The sequence below is a fragment of the Erithacus rubecula genome (genome assembly GCF_903797595.1).
Source record: "Erithacus rubecula genome assembly, chromosome: 3".
Lineage (NCBI taxonomy): Eukaryota > Metazoa > Chordata > Aves > Passeriformes > Muscicapidae > Erithacus > Erithacus rubecula.
The window spans coordinates 37,541,495-37,559,620 of NC_136689.1; the positions used below are offsets into that span (position 1 = coordinate 37,541,495).

At 38.4% G+C, this 18,126-nt stretch overlaps 1 protein-coding gene across 5 annotated transcripts in view; it reads left to right on the plus strand.

Annotated features, from left to right (window-relative positions):
* Positions 1-18,126, plus strand: part of RARB (retinoic acid receptor beta) — a 316,375-nt gene that overhangs the window by 78,328 nt on the left and 219,921 nt on the right. Inside the window, exon 1 of one of the 5 annotated variants that reach the window (XM_079299658.1) lies at positions 17,164-17,351. The exons of the other annotated variants lie outside the window; for them this stretch is intronic. The gene's annotated coding sequence lies outside the window, so the exon portion shown is untranslated. Of the gene's footprint in view, positions 1-17,163; positions 17,352-18,126 lie in introns of those variants that run through there. 5 annotated transcript variants of the gene reach the window in all.

Genomic DNA, 18,126 nt, shown 5'->3' on the forward strand with positions numbered 1-18,126 from the left:
TCATTAATCTGCTTTCAGAAGCCTGAAACTAGAAGTTTCTCTTCCTGTGCATGAGTAATTATAGGTGGGCCATGGATTAAATAACCTACTGGAAAATCTTTTTTCATCTGTAGCATGGCTGAGAAGGACTTTGAGAATGAGTCTTGTCTGTTTAAGCCTCTGTACTGTGGAAAAAAAAGCACAAAAGCCATTGGTAGGCTGGAAAAATAAGCTGTTTTTCACAGCTTTGTCATTCTTGCCCTCCATGTTGTAGTTGGCATTAGTAATGGAAGAAGGTGTCACCTGATGCTACTGCTAGGTAAAGTGATTTCTTTTAATTTGGGGATTCTAGATCTCTGTTTCAAATAAGTTAAATATAACTTTAAAGACACCTGTTTCTTTGTCAAGTAGAATCATAGAACAGTTTGGTTTGAAAGGAACCTTAAAGAAGATCTAGTTCCAACCTCCCTGCCATCTTCCACTAGTTGAACAGTAGGTGAGAGAGACAAATTGTCTTTTGAGGTTTCCACCATTCCACATGAAAAGACATACCTGAATTTTCTAAACGTAGGTAAAATCAACTTCCTTTTCACCTGACCTTTTAAGACTGGAAGGTATATGGCAGGATTAGGGGTTTGCTTTCTTTTTTTTTTTTTTTTGCTCCTTCCTCTAGACAGAGTTGAGGAAATGAAACTCCATGACTCCTCATTCAAAGTCAGCACTGCCCCTTTGTTCACTGGTGGTCTTGTCTGGCATAACTTTGTATTTCTCTCACTGTGCTTCCATCAAGCTGCCTTTGCTTCCAGGTCCAGTCCCTCTGGAGGATTGCTCAGTCTCACATGTGGCACTGATATCCACCCTGAAGAGGCTGAAGGTAGAACCACATTCTTCCTTGCTCAGGGAGCAAATGCTGCTTCAGTCAATGTACACTGTCCATGGTCCCCACCTCTAGCCACCCACTGGGTCAGGAGAGCCCTGACCTTGTCAGTGAAGTGAGTGATATTCTTCATATTTGGAAAATGAAACTCTGGTGCGTGTCCAGAGTGTACTCACCAAACCTTGTGTTTGGTTTCAGAGTTGGATCAGGATGTGGTAAATATTGCTTTGATATTAGTGAGAAAGTATCTGCCTTTCAGTCTTTGGGCACCTCACACAGATAGCTTGTTTCCTTCTATAATAAGTGTTTTACTTTTGATTTATGGTTTGCTTTTGGTATCCATAGCTGCAACTTTTGTAGCTGATGCTTTCTGTATCAAATCTTGTAATTTTCCAGGGTTAAGATGCTGTTTTTATTAAAGAAATGCTGTTTTAACATGTGGGCTGGTGGGCACATAGCAAATCTTCAGAAATAAGACCAAAGTGTTTTGGTGGTCTTCCCTCTTCCACCTCCCACAAGCCAAATGTCTTTGGATTGTTTCCATAAATATGCTGCACATCTGTGAATTAGCAGACTTGTACTGTTACCTGGCTGGTACTAGATCATGCCAGTCCTTCAGATGAGAGTGTGAGTGTAAAAATAATTAATTGCTGTGTTTATTCCTTTTCTAAGTGATGACACCACAGCACAGAAGTAAATAAAGCTTGCTTTTTGTCCTACCTCCTCAGATGATTTACAGTACAAGGCAATTCTCATTAAGGAAGTCTATCAAATAGCTCAGTTCATATAAAGCTCAGTCACAGCTGGTAAGGATTATGTACAGAACAAAGTCCAATGTTTGTTTTCATGTCTTTAGATTTCTAAAAGCCATTAAGGAGACCTAAGCTATGTTCTGGATGCCCTTCCTGTAATTAATACATAGTACAGAGAACAGTGAAATAGAAAGGACTGCTCATCTCTCTATGGCAGATATTCAGTGGCAATAAAATGACCTTGAAACATTCCTAGTCTTCAGGGTAGAAAGTGAGACTGGCCTTGCAGCATGCTTTGTGTACTCACAAAGGGAGAGTTTAGTAGCCGAAGCATCCAAGTAATCACAAAGTTGAGACTCTGGATGGGATCACATCCCACCAGCATCTCCATCCAATTCATAGCAAGGGATTTCCAGGTTGATTGATTGCAGAGGAGGGCATGAGGGGTGGTAAAAGTTCGAGGGAGCAGAGAAGAAAGGAAATAGAGAGAAACAGTGTTGCAGATGTTCAGCACCAGGCAAGGTAGACCAAAAGCATGACATCTTGTTTGGAAATTTGTTGGCATCTGGCGGAGCTTGATCATCGACACTGCTGGCATTCCACAAAAGCCACCCACTCTGTAAGCAGAAACTGTCTGCTCTTGGGGCCTCTGTCTCTGCGCAGGTGTGTTACAGCAATCTGGCACCTTGCTGGTGAGGACCAGCCCCAGTGGAGTGGATGTGGGAAAGAGAGCATTGCAGAGATGGTCACTCACAAAAAAGGTGGTGGAGGTGCTTCTTGGGCACAGTGGAGAAGCAGCATCCCACCTGAATGTCGTGTACAAAGTGGCTACAGAGTGGTGCTGCTGGAGAGATTCTTCTTCCCAGCCAATATTTGACTCTGTCTCGGTCCAAATCTGTTTTCACCCAGTCCTGAGTGTATGTGGTATGTGCCTGTTAGAAGTCTTGCCATGTTTTTTTTGCTAACTTGCTAATTATAGTACATGTAATCTTTAAAGATATAACTTTTAACAGTATAACTTTTGAAGTCTTTTAAGCCAAGGGCTCAGTCATAGCAGAAAATTATTTTCAATGAGTCTAAATAAAAAGCCTGAGAGGATGGGGAAACACCTACCTTCTGAGCATCTATTTCTCATTACACTCTATTAAGCAAAGAGAAAACATTGGTGCTTTATTCAGGTTCATAAGGGAGAAAACAAAGGGCTATAAGTGACATATAATTAATTAAGTAGAGATAAAACTATTTTAAATGTGAATGTTTTTAGCTGCTAATAGAAGTGGAGGAGCTCAATTTATGGCACTTGGCAACTAAGACAAATGAATGCAGTTGTTTTTGTTCTCTGAAGTATAAACTGCTTTCCTTGCTTGAGAAGCATCCTGTTTTCTTTAGGTTGAAGTGTGTTTCGAACTTGTTTTCACCCTGAGGATTCACTTTGCCTTAATAAATTCTGTTCCTCACCAACTGCAGATGTTGAGGTTTGTGTCATAGTGGCCAGGATGTTTTTTTCCTTCATCTGTCTGTCTCTCTTTGCTGCTCAAGCTTTTACCTTTTTTTGACTTTTTAAAATATTTTTAACCCTTTTTTTAAACATTCACTATACTGTATTTTTTATGGGAGGCAAGCAACCACCACTCTGGCACATTTCTGCTATCATACTGCTTTATGAATGTCTATTATTATTTTTATTTTCTCAATATTTATTCTGTGACTAGGCCTTTTCTTATGTAAGAGGATAAATTCATGTCCCAGATGACCTCACTTGTCAAACAGGTGTGTCTGACTTGTAGTGTCATTTCATGTGGACAGAGGAGATGAATACAAATGGGAACTTGTTGAAAAGTTACGCAGGAGAAATGTTTTTCTCTAGCTGTTGTCATTTGCCACAAACTATTCTGCAGAACAATATGCAACGAATTACAATTAGGTTGCAATTTTAAACAGTGTGTGGGTGGGATAGAAGTGGAAAAGATACTTTAAGGGTCTGCTCTGCTCCTTGCTGGGTGGGCAGTGTGGGTCTGTGCAGGAGCATGTTTGTGTGCTTGCATATGTAAATTTGGGCACCTGGGTGTGTACCCATCTGGAATGAGTTGGGCTCATATTTTTGTAAGATCAGAGAAATAAACCTGTGATTGGCAGTTAAATGTCTCTTACCTAAGGCTGAAAACACAAGCTGGCTTTCTACTTCACTTCCCTTGGAATGATGTTGGGAATGGTACATGGTGCTCTACTCGACCAGCTGTTGATGTGCTGAGTAATAATCCCTGTGTCCAACAGTTGTGTGGATGTCATATGTCCTTGCATGCTCAGTTGTGCCTGCAAACAGTTACAATAACTTGTTTTGTTGTTTTGTTGTTTAGAAAGCATATTTAAAAAAAAAAAAACAAAAAGGATGAGAAGTGTCCTGACACTGTATCTTTGGAGTAAGGAAATTGTGCTGTTACTGGACCTTTCTGTGCTAGGCAGTGTGCAAATACCCCAAATAGCAAATAGTCCTTGTGCTCAAAGGGACTGTGGGGTCAGTAGACAAGACCTGCACTGGGAGAAGGAGCTCAGACCAAATAAACATGGGATGGCAGCAAGTACCTTGCCAGGAACAGTGTTATTTATTGCTTTGGGGTTTTTGTTTTTTTTTTGTCCAGTTTAGTGATTAAAGGGAGTCAGTTACATGACAAGAGGACAAAATTGAGCACAGAGGAGAGAAAAGAGTTAGAGAACTAACTTGGAGAAGCATATGCAAGGATATGACAAGGCAGAAGGAGAAAGACCAGCACGACATTATGAGAAGTTTGGGCAGAACAGAGAGCAGGAGCAGAGGGAGAGGAAGGTGTTGCTGAAGTCAGTGGACATGGCTGAAATGACAGTGGTGACCATGTTGTGGTGAAGAGAGGGAAGGAGACCTGTGTTCAGGGTCAGCTGGATGCCCTGAGATGGTCTAGAGGGACACTGAGGAGCAGAAGGAAGAGAAAAAGAGAATTGGCTTGAGTTTTGAGTAGAAGGGGAGTGGGGATGGACTGATCTCACACTGTGCTGGTGTCAGGTTCAGTGGGGTACTTTGCTGAAGGCCAGGTACAACTTTTTACTTTTATGTAATGATTTAGTGATCACTAAGGCTAGTGCTTAAACAAAACTCATCCCAGTAAGTGAAATCCATTATGAGAGTACATCTACATTGATTGTCATGCTGGATCTTTATCCTCTCCCAAGTGTAGGAAGGCACATTATCTCAGCTTTCTTCAGACGGATGGTTAATCCATAGTCTTTTGCTGTCTCAGCACACCGATTGGGGATGAACTTGAGACAGATGGAAAGTTGAAGTCAAGTTCTCTAAGCAAAAAAGTGTACATTGGTTAACTCTGTGGAGGCCTTTCATTTTCCTCAGTGAAAAAAAGTGTGGCAAATATTAAATAGAAATATTCCTGACAGCTGTGCTGCAAAAAAGAAGCCCATGCAGGGGAAACCAATACACAATGGTCTGTGTTAAGCAGTAAGACAGGTAGTGTTATCACAGCCGTCCCACTGGACTTTTAAAATGTAGGGGTTATGTTTCATAATCCATCTTTTGCTGGAAATGGATCAAAAAAAAAAAAAAAAAAGCTGACCACAGAGCCTGCACGCAGGATTTTGCTGATCTGTGGCAGATGACTTGCATGTCTGTCTTCTGCCAGAGCTTTCTGTAATTTGAATCATTAGTAGCTGTTTAAATGCAGATAGGTGTTTGTTCTTTTCTCATTGTGGTACTTCTGAACATTGCATATGATTGTGCTCCACAGCACCTTGAGTGTGTTGGTTGATGAGGTATTCTCCCCACCTTAGATGGCAAAATTTATTCTTCTTGCATTTCAGGATTGTGAAATAGTCCAGTGAGGATTTGGGTGTTTTCTTTTGTTTACATTTGGTAATGTTAGAGATGACATAGAGGAGAACACGCTGCCCTGGGACATGTGGTGACAGTCATGGGTATTTGGCATTGTGCTCTTTGTTCCAGTTGTTTGTTAAAATTTAAGTAAAGAGAGAGCTAAATTTTCCCTTGAGCTAGGATGGGATTCCAAGAGACTTTTACTGTAACTAAGAAGTTGCCTGAGTTCTCTCAGGGGATGAGTTTGTTGTCAGTGTCATTACTGTCCTGTAGTGAACTGAGTCACAGCATAGAGGTGGTCTACAGAACCTGCTGAATATTAAATACGTGCAAATATAGAGGTGTGCACATATATAGCAGTAAATCTGTTCTGTAATGTATGTAGCTTTTCTCTAGATCTCATATAAAACTGTGAATGTAGGGACTCTAAACAGTAATATATTCTTCCAAGAAATAAAATTGTATTCTGTTGTAGTATTAAAGTACACTCTCAGGGGTGCTCTTGAGGCTGGTTTTCTATTGGATATTGTACATTCCACCTTTACAACCCTTTAAAATATTTATAGTAAATATCACTTTGAAGACAGTGTAAAACAAGTTGGAAAAAACTATTATACTTCATGTTTCATTTTTGCATATTTTCAAACCTCTGAAAATGAAGTGATGCTTCATTAGAACTAAGATTATCTAGGCAATGCAATATGTTTAAATAGCATTATAACTTTAGCAGAATACAAGATTTTAAAGAACTGAATTGCTTTGTCTCTGCCATTATGAGTTATCAGTAACATAACATTTAACACTCATAAGATGTTATACTGCATATAATTCACCCAACTGCTTCTCACATTCATAGGAAACATTTGTTTTCAGCACACAAATATATATAGAAAACTTAATGCTGACTATAGTAGAACTAAAGTACTTGAGAATATTTAGGACATATATAAGGAATAGTTAGAGGCTTGCTGGTACTCTTGATGTAGATCACAGAATCATAGAATAGGTGGTCTGAAATTACCAGCATTAAACACACAATTGTAAACAAGTACCACTAAAAACTGTGCCATAAAATAATGGCAGCTGCTGTTTTCTCTGTGGTTGCTGATGAGCCTCATTGTGATAGATAGGGGTTAGATTCTGACAGACTGTGCTGTTGGTCTTGTCATTTGCATTTTCCTGGGCTTTATTGGTAAAATACAGATCAGCATTTTACAGTTAGAACCATTACCGACAGCTTGACATGCACTCATATTTAGTGCTATCAAAATGACACTTTTGCTTATGTGAACTTACATGCTTATTACTTATGTCTCCCAAGATAATTGTTCGCTAAACAAGGCAAATGTAAACAGGAGGCTATTTTTTCAGAAAGTTGCTCCTTCAGCTTCCTGTCCATCCCAAAGGTCAAATCCTTTTTTTGTGAGACCAAAAACAGCTGCTGACGCAGTGGTGACAGTGAAGAATGACAATATTATGATCTATGGTGTGGTTAAGAACTCGGAGTTAAAGGTTGTAACAGAGAAACATCCTTTCAGCAGGTTTCTGCAAACCTTAATAACTGGAGAAAGAAAAATGCTTTTGAAATGGGCACTCATTTAGAATGCTTATTTCTTCATAGTTTAGTCTTTAAGTACTTTCTTCCTGCAGAGGTGTTAGCTGCTGTGGTGCATTTATATTTCCTACATGGTGCAATATACCTGAAGTATTTAATAAAACTGTGCTACCACGATAGCTGAATAACTCAAGAGTGTTGTCTCTAGAAATGGTCATATTGCCACTGTGCAGTGGGAAGTCTTATTAATGTTGTGCAGCACACTGAGGCTTGTGAAAACCCAGGTAAAGGGCTGACTGATGGTGGAGTAGGATACTCAACCCAAGCTACAACCTCTGATAATCTGCTCCCACCTCATCTTTCACCATTGCTGCTCAAGTTGGCTCCCATCTACAAAAGAGTTTGAGATGGAACCTCAGGTCCCTGGAAGCGCTGTGACCTAAGTGCAGCTGTCAGATAAGTTCATTTTTGGAGTAGTGGTAGGAATAGTCTTGCTGGCACCACTGTGAGGACAGTGGCAGAAGAAAAAGTGAAAACACACATCAGGGGCTCCTCTGTGATGATCTGTAGTGTTTTAAAAAATTAACTCTGTTCCAGAAAATTTACTCTGTCACAGCCAAACCCAGTACCTGAGGTCTGGCACAGGCTTTTGAAACAGGCTGTGGAACAGATATTTGTGCTGCACTAGGCTCTGTGTCCATGCTGGGTTCATCCCCAGCACTCAAAGCCATTTTAGGTTTGCACATCAGAGCTCTACTGATTTCCTTTCCAAATAATCCTCTACAAGCCTGGTGGAAGTGGTTGCATTTGTTCACAGCCACCTGTTTGTTTGTTTATCACAGACTAGGGGAAGCTTATTAGATTTATTAGACATGAAGTTTATTTTGATGTTAGCTTTTAATGCTGGGTTTTCTGCCATTCAGGATGTTTCATTGGGCAGCTTTACTTGTGCTTTTAAAAAGGTTTAATCATGTCTCTCTAGTTTCCCTTCTATGTTTTTTGTGAAATTTTGGTGATGTTTGTCTAATTACGCTATTATTTTTTTCTTTAATTATAAAAAGGCAGAAGATTCCTTTAAAGTGTTCATTTTTGTCTTTAAATAAGTAGGTGATATTTCATAGAATGGTTGGGTTGGAAGGAATCTTAAGGATGATCTAGTTCCAACCCCCCCACTGTGGGTAGGGATTTCACCCACTAGATCAGGTTGCTCAGGACCCCATCCAACCCAGCCTGGAATGCTTCCAGGGATAGGGCATCCACAACACTTCAAGGAGAATCATGTTTTCTGGAGCAGGCTGGCAGCTGGTGTCCCCTCATGGTAAATTACTATGTTCCTACTTGCAGTTAGGAATTGCAAAAGTTGAGTGCTCTCAATAACTTGAGAGGGATGGGATGCTGGAGGGAAGGGTAACTGGTGCTTTTTTGATGTGGATGGTCTAGGACAAGAGAGAGTCTTGCTATGGGTCTGATTTTTTTCTTTTCCCCAACAGACAAAAGAAATATGCTACTTTTACATGGGAAACATCTTTGAGAAAATGCACATAACAGAAGATGGGAACTTGCAGGAGAATTTCTGGGCTAACCTTGTTGTGACCTTTCAGAACCTAAAGGTTCAGAAAGAGAACTGGAAAGGGATTTTTGACAAGGACGTGGTGACAAGACAAGGGGTGGTGACTTGAAACTGAAAAAGCTTATTTTAAATTAGATATTAGGAATAAATTATTTACTGTGAGGGTGGTGAGGCTCTGGAACAAGTTGCCCAGAAAGGTTGTGGTTGCCTGGAAGTGTTCAAGGCCAGGTTAGATGTGACTTTGAGCAGCCTGGTCTTGTAAATGTGTTCCTGCCCATGGCTGGAGCTAGGTGATCCTTAAAGTCCCTTCCAATCCAGACCATTCTATGATTCTTTGAATTAACCATGGCAGGGGAAAGAAAATTGCTTAGATAAAGATGTCAAAAAACTGCTTGCCTTTTGAAGGAAAAAAAAAGGCAATTTCCCTTATTTCTCCAGATCATTCAGTTATTTTTTATGTATTCCTTGTTCTGAGCAGTCAGTTGAATTTCACAGTATTTAAACTGATGTTTAAGAGTTAAATGTTGACAACTAGCAAACCTTTTAGAGTAGTGACCCAGCTAATGGTATAGCAGCCTCAATGAGATGTACTGCTAAAGCTAGAGAAGCTCAAAAAGAAAAGAAGTTGGCTAATTCTCAGTAGAGAGTAGCAATGGCAGGTAAAAACATTATCAGTTAAAACATATTTTATCATGATTACCACAGAACTCATTATTATGATTAAAGATGTACTAGCCATGACATGCCAGCTACATGCTGGTAGCAGAAAATACCTGCTGTTTGTAGGTTATTATCAACCTCCTTTGAAGAAAATCAGTCTTTCTTTACATTTGCAATGCAATGAAACCCCAGGCATTTCTTTGTATCTTTAATTTAAGCATGCTTTTCAAACGCAGACACACAGCTGCAGTGAGCAACAAAATGGGTTTGTCATGTTTTGTGGCATCCCACTAAACAAAAAGGGATTTTTTGCCAGTATCTATGTTAACATTTTGGGATTGTCTGTTGAAATTCTAATCTGTCTATCTATCTATCTATATGAATAAAACACAAGAAACTTTGTTAACAGTGCTTAACAGAGAACTGCACCCTATTTTGAAACCTTAATTTTAATTATAATTTCTGATGTTATGCTGTATCATAAATAACATTAGGGGAAATTGCTACCATAAAGAAAATCACTAACTGTACCAAAGGCATTGGTTTTAAACTGTGATTTGCCTATCATAGAGTCTGATGGAAAAAAAATGACAAAAATGCAAGTATAGAATCCAAGTTGAGATATAACTAAGTCCATTTCAGAAAGAGTTTATTCTAAATGTTTGCAGCAGTTATTTTTCATGCAGAAATCTATGCTAAGTGTCAGCTTCAATAAGTTCAAGTTACTTGGTCAGATAGATGCTGTGCAAATATTAAACTGCCTGCTTTGTCAGTGAACCAGCGGATGTGTCATTCCTCCTATCTTTATTATTTTTTAAATAATTCAGCACATGTGCACTATTAGCACTGTAATGTGAACTCTCCCATGCTGAGGATTTTATTTTGCCTGAGAAGAAAATGAGCTTTGTCTTTCAAAAGGTTGTTGATACTTGCCTTTTATGACCAGCTATTGTCTCCCGATGAACACAGTAACTGGGTGGTAGTAAGCCTAAATATTAGAGGAAGAGAAAGCCCTTCCATTTGCAATTCTGTATTTGTAAACTTACTGGTTTTGCTAACTACAGAAACTCAAGGACTGGCTAGTCATGTCTTAAGAGGTCAGGCTATGCCTATTGCTTAACATAAAATGAAATCACAATTTCTAATTCTCTTTCCAGCATGATTTATTGAATTTTTTTTTTCCTTAGAATTTGATCCTTCTTGTATCCTCATTTTTTTTTTTCTTATTGACTGATGTAAATTCAGCTTTCTATCTCCATTTTTTTCCCCTGTTCCTCTCACTGTTGCAACTTACCTTGGATGGCAGGTTATTGGTTACTGCCTACGGGAGCCTTTTCCAGGAGCTAATTTAGCTGTCAGTCTGAAATTGGTAAAAAGGATGAAAGATGGATCATAGGCCTGGGGCATGCCTAGACCAATATCTAGCATATCCCTATCTGGAAGTACACTTATTAAAACAGATTTGAAAAATATTTTTTCCCAATCTTGCTCTGCCATCATTTCATCCAGCTAAGAAAAACATTTTCACAGTGACACTACTGATTCTTTGGCAGATTTCTTTTTTTCTGAAAGGAGAAAACAGTATTTAGATACAAGATCAATAGAAAAACAAATAGTCTATTATATTCCCTAGAGAAACCCCTAGAGAGAAGACAGATGTGCAGAAATTTAATATTCTTGTAGGCAAAAATCACAAACATGGGGGTTCTGTTCAGCTGAAATGAGCTGTGGTAAATGTGTATGAAATAAACATTTAAAAAGGAGTAATAAAAAAAGGAACGCTTTCAGGCTAGGCTGAGGTGCTGTGTTTGAATTTGTGACCCCTTCAAAAAGTAATTTTGCATCTACAAATAGTGCTTACCTTAATATTATGTGGCTCAGGCATAACTTCATATAGTGAGTGAAAGGAGGGTTTCTCTCCATCTGCTCTTTTAAGATGGACTCATCCATTCACAAAGTTCATACACAGAACTGTGTCTTTAATATTGCCCCCATTTTTTATGAAGATAATTATATTCTTCTGCATGACCTTGAGCCTGTTGTTACTCGAATTAGGTATGTGCTTTGGTTTCTTTTCCAGAAGAATTTGCAACTAAAAGCAATACAAATATGACTGTAATTTTCAATAGCAAGTAATGTGCATCTGTCCACTTTGTGTCCTTACAAGTCAAATCCTGTTGTTGTATCTACTCAATGAAATGAGTGAACTTAAACTTTCTCTATCTGCTGTGTCAGACTTCTTCCTGAAGCTGCTGTACTGAAAATCTAACTGGGATGGTGAAGGATTTCCCTCCTATTGGGAGGCTGCACGATGAGTGTTAAAGAAACAAAGTAATTGGCTGATGTCACTCTTCAATTGATGTTCTTGCACCTAGCCACAAGTATGGTCAGAAGATTACACAACCAGCTTTTTTGGAGAAACACAGATTTTCCTCCCACCCAGCCCATTTTCCCAATCACATTTTTGTCAAGGTCATTATTCTCTTCTTTCCCCTTTGAATTTGCCCGACACTAAAAACTACTGTGGATCAATAGACCTCGCGTTTAATTTTAGACACACAAATACCATCATGGAGCTCTGAAGGCAGGGCTAGTTTCTATTCTTAGTATTCAGCACAGAAGCAGCTACAAGCTTTTGCCAGCTTGGACCTCATTTGGGTTGGACTAGATTCTCTACATGCAAAACTCCATACTGCTATTTCCCTGAAGGAACATATTTTCCAAAGCACAAGATGTAATAGGGGTGTGTGTGTGTCAGGTGATACAGGGCTGGAGAAATTTGTGAGAAAGGGAGAAATTCAGCAGTAGTACATGTAATTCTTAAGCTACTTTTAATTATGTTAGTTCATACCTGTTATTGAAATCTTCAAAACAGCATAATTTTACCTCTACAAACAGCTTTGTGTAATTCAGGCATAAAACTGATTTAAAGGGAGTTGTATATGCATAGTATCTCTTCTTAAAAGATGATACATTAGCATTTTTGTTAGCATTTTTCACTTTCTATCTTATGGTTCCTTGAAAATTTGAAAACTACTTACTGCACATTTTTAACCTAAATGGAATATGTACTTGTGCACCTCTTTAGTTGTCATTGAAGAGGTCTTTTATGAGTGCCTGTGACTCTTGATTGTAGAATTGAAGATAGTCTTGTTAGGAAAATAATGTAGGTTTCCAGAAGGACAATTTGTCTTAACACTAGAAGAGTACCTTTTAAAAAATTCTTGTAGGAACATTTCTTTCCTTTTCTGCAGATTCAGAAATCTGGAAGAAAATCTAAGAATGAAAGGTGATTTTTTTTTTTTTTTTTTTTTGGAGGCTCACAAATGTTAAGCAGTGCATATCTGCAAGCATGAGAATCTGATGGAGAAGTTATGACCAGGTAAAAAAACTGAGGTCTATCCAGTATGAACACCTTTAGGAGACAGAAAAAGAAATTCAAGTATGCACTTATGGGTCCTGTTTTTTGTAGAAATGGATCTTCTGCAGTTTTATTTGTTGCTGAGAGATGTTGGGTCTTATTATTAGGTGTTTTAAATTAGGTTGTATAGAGCTAGCAGTAGAGCTGGAGTTAGAGCTCCAGACATTATGTCAATTCTGCACTCTATTTGCCAGTCATTTATTCCCAGAAAGAAAAGAGAAAAAAAGGAAAAGAAAAGGAAAAGACAAAATTAGTCAATAACAGGTACTGTTTGAAATGTGTGTTACAAACCTGCAAGGTGCTAAGCACACTTGACTGTTCAGGATTTTTACTGGGAATTTCTCACCTGCCCTTGAGGTGATGGTCCATGTTTCTCATGACAGCTTTACTTAGGCAGGAAGTGGATGGTGCCTGTACATTCTGGATGCATGGGGCCTCCTTGAAGAGATCTTTGCAGAGAAGGCAGGAGCTTGTGAGTGCAATGATGTAGATCTGGACAACTTGTGAATTTATGGCACTTGGGGACATGATTTAGTGGCGGGATTGGCAGTGCTGGGCAGTGATGAGCCTAATGATATTAAAGGTCTTTTCCAACCCATATGATTCCATTCTATGATTTTGTATTTCATGTGTGACCCACCCCTGTCAGAGGTCCAAAAACTCCATCTTACTCCAAAATTGGGGTGCTGATGCCTGCTGCAACCTGGAGGACTGTAGTGCAAGGAAAAACTGGGAAAAATGTGGTGAGGCACAGACAAGGTTTGTCTCTCTGGAATGTGAAATCATCCTAAAGGTTCTTGCCTTTGGCTGCACAGCTTTAGTCAGAGTTGTAAAAAATTAATTTTTCACTTGCTGGAAATTACTGAGCACTCTTCTCAAGCATCTGTTTCTTCAGAGAGAGACAAAGTCTATGTGAAAAATGTTCTGCAGTGAGGACTGGGTGCAATAGCAAATATCAACTAATTTTTTTGGCTGGAGTTTGCATTCATTTTGACTGGTTTTGACTATATTCTTTGGCTTTCCAAAAGCTGCTGTGTATCAAAAAATGGAATTTTAAATGTCTGGAAAAAAAGGGCCCCTGCAGATAATTCACGTTGTCCAGAAGGGAAGAGGCATGTGAGGAGTGATGCTAACAGCCTTTTGTCTCCACGTCCCCTAGTGTTTTTTTCCTGTCTTGTTTGAAAGCAGATTGTGCGTGAAGGGTATTTAAAAATATCCAAACTGATCAAAATCATCTATGGCATGGAGGCAGAAATAGCCGGGAAAACAAACAGAGCGGAGATGAAATATGGATGAGATAGACTTACCAGTGTCTCATGAAAGAGAGAGCTTAAAACCAAAAGCCAAGAAACACAAATACAGGGAGTTAAAGTACAGATACTTTATGATTCACGTTACTGTCTTCAATTAACTATGATATAGAATTGCGCGATTTTTCCCTTTCAAAAGAGAAATCCATCTCCTTGCTTATTTTTCCACTTGCTGCTTTCTGTTTAAGTTAATTCAGCAGTAATAGGATACACTGTGTCTAATTCTTAATAAATCAACGGAACTTTATAGTGATATTGACAGTGGCTTTGCTTGCCCCATTGTTTCTATCAAGAGTTTTATTCTGCTTCAAAACAATTTGCTGTGAACGCCCTTGTTTGTTTGCCACGCTAGGCTTTGTTCTGGCTGAAAACTTTGATTTATAACTGTATATAATTGATGGCTGTGGGGTAGGTGGACTATAGCTATTGCTCCTCCTCTTTTAATCTAGCTTTGCGTAGAAATCCATGTAGTGGAGCATTCTCAAGGGAACCAGGCTGGGAAATTCTCTGTATACCCAATGGGAGGCCATTAATCATAGTGAAGAGTCTCTTACTGGCTGCAAGCATGTTTGTGAAAGTCAGGAAAACAAAAGTGGACCACCTCAAAATGACTGATCAAGAGAATAGATGTTAAAGCAAATGTATTCATTGTGATACATCAAAAAAAATGGGTTATGCATTGAAGTGTATTTATTCAGATAGATTTGGCACATTTAAAGATATTTTATGCACTAGTAAATAACTGTAATTGTAGATGTTAAAGATCAGAATCCTAGGAAAAGGAAATAAAACTTTTGATGATTCCTACTGTGGCTCTGAGAGAAACTTTGAAAGCACCACATAACAAATGCCCAAAACATTTGCTGAATATGTGTCAGAGCTGAGCTGGTGAATGAAATGTGCTAAAAAGTCTAAAATGTCAGGTGAGATTTCGATGAATCTTTGTCACAAAAAGGTCTCATTCAGAACAACAACAAAACAAAACAAAACAAAAAAATCTGAAAATTAAATTTTACAATTTTTTAGGAACAGCTTTTTTCCTGCAGCTTGTGCATTCTGGCTGTGGTTCAGTGCAGGCGAGGAAGCACCTGACAGCATCTGCAAGCTCTCAGAGGTGGCACTCACGTTACCAGCACTGGGGTCTCAGTGCTCTTTCAGGTCCTGCTGCCTTCTTGTGCCCTTCACAAAAATATGCTGGTCAGATGCAAACTTAATGAGTTCCAGTTGTGACTGCTCTGAAGGTATTTGTACAACAAAGTGATTGTGCTCGAACTTGAGTATATCCAAGTTGGATATGAGATGGAGTTACAGGAGGTATTTTTGTGATTAAAAATTTCTGCCCAGCAGGGAGAAATCAAGGAAATAGAGGGGCTCAAACACAGTTTTTAAGCACTGACAGTCTGGACTCTGGACTTTTTCCCATATAAATAGCCATAAACTATAGGAAGAGAGGTATTGTAATATGGCATAACAACGTTAGCTTTATTTGCTAGGCAAACAGTTGGGATTTTTTCACTTTAGAGGTTAAATTTGATGTATTCAAAGATAATGCTACAGTTTGGTAGAGCAACACACTTAAATCAGTTTATTTACCTCACAGAAGTCTGCAATGAACCATCCTTCCGATTCCTAACAATTTCAGCCTATGTACTTTAAAAGAGTTACTAAAATTCATAAGCCATTTCCTTGAATAAGGCTTAAATGTAAAAATGGAAATAGCGCTTTCCAGAAATTATAATACATTGTTCCAATAATCTGATAAAGTAAGATGGAAACATTTTCTCCATACTTTGGTACAGCAAAAGCTACAACTTATCCTGACAAAACAGTTACAAAGTTAAAAATGGCATAACAAGCAGCAAATCTTAATACAATGTGTGGAAGAATCAATGTTCACTCTGAAGCATTAAGTATTTTTTTTTCTCAGTTTATACTAAATTTATGGCCTTGGGGAATAGGAGTAAGATACTAAATTACATCTGGTAATTTTTTTAAGATTAAGGGGAAAAAACCATAACTTTCCTGTGATTAAGAGAAATAAAAACTCACCTTAGTCTATCTTTTTTCCTATTTATGGAAAGGGGCTCATTTTAGATACATGTTTTTCCATTTCTGGTGTTTGTGTCCCATTTTTATCCAATACTGCTTTATACATTAGCATGACTTAATTTCTTTTTTTCTCATACTAAGTTGAAACGAAAATGCAGTCTATGTCCCAACGATATACTCATGCTTGACACAAAGCACATGCTAAGCTCTGGTCATTTCCAGTTAAAGAAATGCTTAAGCTGCTCTCAGCAAAAGTGACTTCTCTGAGCTGCAACTTCCACACTTATGTGCTTTATTAAATTACAGCCTCGTCAAACTAAGAGCTGTGTCCTATTTTAGTGGTGTTCCACACGTGGGTGTAACACTAATCTTAAATCCCTTTTAATTGCCCCATCACTTGTTTTCTTGTTTCCTGGCATGGTGGAAGTCCAACCGGAATGAAGTCCAGGCTTAAGTGTTCATCTCAACTATTCATCTTAGCTTTCCCTATTGTTATGTTTATGCAGAGTTTTATTAGACTCATGGGATCAAAATGTATCCCCTTAGTTTTACAAAAAATGAATAGCTTTTGTACATTCTTAGCATTTAAAGTAAACACAGAGAGTTTTTAAAGTGATCCTTTTTTTTCCAACAAATAAAATATGGTCATCTGTTCTAAGCATAAATCATAATTTCATTATCAACAGAGAGAGGTCCAATGCAATATGTATGTATAGTTGAATGATATAAGTGGCATTTCTGTGTAAAATGTATTCCCTTGCCCAAGTAAACACTTCATAACAACATGAGTGAAAGGGTGTATTTAAAAAACGAAGGCTTAAAGCATGTTACTTATGAGTTATACGGAATGCAGTTTTTGTAAAATATGAAGCTCACTGGATATGATCCAAACCAGCTGAACTATGTTAAAAGGTATAATAAACAGTCATAGCTTTGCATGCAGTTATTTAATTGGCAAATAGATTTTTCTATCACTGTCACTGGCAATAGCAGCCATTTGATACCAGGGCTTGGATTAAATGTTTCATCAGTAGTGCCTATTTAAGGATCTTTATGGAACAACAAGTTAGTCCCCTGGGCAAGCCCATGTCAACTGCAATAAAGAGATCCACACAAGTGAATGAGATGTATTTTTGCAGGATTTACAGGGAGGCAACGATTCGCTTTTCTATCTGGATGCGTTGAGGGCTGCTTCACATTTTGTTTAACAACAGTGTCTGCTGGTGGCAAATATTGAACACTGAACATTGGATATCCAAAGGATTTTTATAGTTCTCTTGCAGAAACGGATTTATAAATGGTTGTCATCTTTCCGGAAATAGGTGAGTCTCTGATAGAAGCAGATATTGCAGGATTTCAGTAGTTTTAATTTTCTGGTAAATATTCTGCATCTAGACTAAACCTACAGATACTCCAAGTATCGGCCGTATTTTCTCCTCTCTCATTCAGAACTGAAAGTCAGAACCTTCTGAACACCTCTCTCACTCTTTTGATACAGGGAAAATGCAATGTCTGTGGATTTCAAGACTGCTTGACTTTATTTAGTCCACTGTCCTGCTCCCCAGGTGCTCATAAGATCTGTGCATGTAGTTAATGCTTGCTGCAATGTTTTATAATTGGTTTGTATAATATGTGCGTTTGTCATTTTATAGTACATTGGTTGAATTTAGAAGCTTTTTTAAAGTTAATTTTGAGTACGTATCTGTGCTTGTCATGGAACCTTAGTTCTTCTTGGCAGCTAGATTAATTTTTCCATGGTTGATTTTAATTTCAGGGGTTTGTTTAATATTTTTCATACCGAAATTCTTTACGAACAGGCAAAAATACATGATAAAGCTGAAACCGGTTACATCTACTGTTCGTTTTCGTGTCCGTGCAACCGTGCAGGGTATAAATTTAAGTCTCAGCTGTTCATTGGCATCTTTTTGATCTGGTGATACTGCATCTAACCTCCTTAGCTAGGTTACTGCTTTCTGAGGTTGAAAAGTGGAGAGCAAATGCCTCTGAGGTTGAATTAAATGAGCCATTTGCAACAGATTCAAACTCTGGTGAATAAACATCTTTCAGGCTCACTTGATGCAGTTGAAACTTTTGTTC